Here is a 1,767-nt window from a genome sequence, read left to right as displayed (position 1 = left end):
GTAGCTCCTCTCCGCCCGCCGGTCCCTGCAGCCGGGGACCACGTGGACCCCCCGAGCTTCAAAGGCAGGCCGGCCACGGCCGGTCACGTGACAGAGTCTCCAGCCCAGCGGTTCTCAACCTGTGGGTCGCGACCCCTTTGGGTGTGGAAGGACCCTTTCACAGGGGTCGCCTAAGACCATCGGAAAACACATATATAATTACATATTGTTTTTGTGATTAATCACTATGCTTTAATTATGTTCAATTTGTAACAATGAAAATACATCCTGCATATCAGATATTTACATTACGATTCATAACAGTAGCAAAATTACAGTTATGAAGTAGCAACGAAAATAATTTTATGGTTGGGGGTCACCACAACATGAGGAACTGTATTAAAGGGTCGCGGCATTAGGAAGGTTGAGAACCACTGCTCCAGCCCGTCCAGACCAAAAGATAGCCGGGTCTATGGCCCCCACGAGGGAAGGAGACTGCTATGAGATCATTCATTCAGCAAATATTTATGGAGCGCCTGCTGCAAACCCGGCATTGGGTTTGTGAAATAGAGTGGTGAATAAAATAGACAAATCCTGCCCTCATGGAGCTTATCTGATGTTGAGGAGGGCCCAAGATAAAATCAATGTAAGTCAGGCCATGCTTAAATGCTTTGGAGAAAAATAAAGCAGGGTATGGAACTACAGGATGACAGGAATGGCCAGGGAAGGCCTCTCAGGGAAGGAGACATTAAGCGGAGATCTGAAGAGACAAGCTGTACACATAACTGGGAGAAGGCACATTTCCTGGCAGAGAAAACGGCAAGTGCAAAGGCCCTGAAGATGAAGCATGCTTGCATGGTTTAACTGTGGAGAAGGCATGGTGGCTGGAGCAAACAGAGAGGGTGGCAAATGGTAAAAAGGTTAAAACATAGATGAAGCAGGTAGGGGATCATGTAGGGCCTTGCAGGCTGGTAATAGCTAATACGTATTTTCCTTAGGCAAGATGCCTTCTTTATTATTAATTCAATAAGTACTTATTAAACACTTGTTCTGTGCTAGGGATAAAGCAGTGAAAAAGAAAATAACTGCCCTCTTATGCAAGTTAAATAAGTATTTTTTTAAATGTTTTGATTGACTAGCCAGTGTGGCTCAGTGGTTGAGCATCAACCTATGAACCAGGAGGTCACGGTTCAATTTCCAGTCAAGGCATGTGCCCAGGTTGTGGGCTCGATCCCCAATGGGGGGGCATGCAGGAGGCAGCCAATCAATGATTCTCTCTCACCATTGATGTTTCTCTCTCTCCCTCTCCCTTCCTCTGTGAAATCAATAAAAATGTATTTTTTTTAAAAAAACACAAATATTTGTTATCTCATAGTTTCTGTGGGTTGGGAACTCGGGAGCAGTTTGGCTGGGAAGTTCTAATTCAAGGCCTCTCATGAGGGTGCGGTCAGATGCACACTTTGGCTGCAGTCACCTGATGGCTTGGGGTGGAAGAGCTCGTTCCAAGGTGACTCACTCACATGGCTGGCAAGCTGATGTTGGCTGATGCCTGGGGACCTCAACTCCCCTGGCCAATTTCTGGGTCCAGGCCCTTAGAAATAGGCAGGCTCCCCTTAAAAAAGCTATGTGAACCCTAACTGGTATGGCTCAGTGGATAGAGCGTCGGCCTGCGGACTGAAGGGTCCCAGGTTCGATTCCGGTCAAGGGCATGTACCTTGGTTGCAGGCACATCCCCAGTTGGGGGTGTGCAGGAGGCAGCTGATCGATGTTTCTCTCTCATCGGTGTTT

The sequence above is a fragment of the Myotis brandtii genome, unplaced genomic scaffold (genome assembly GCF_000412655.1).
Source record: "Myotis brandtii unplaced genomic scaffold, ASM41265v1 scaffold114, whole genome shotgun sequence".
Lineage (NCBI taxonomy): Eukaryota > Metazoa > Chordata > Mammalia > Chiroptera > Vespertilionidae > Myotis > Myotis brandtii.
This window is presented reverse-complemented; position numbering follows the sequence as displayed.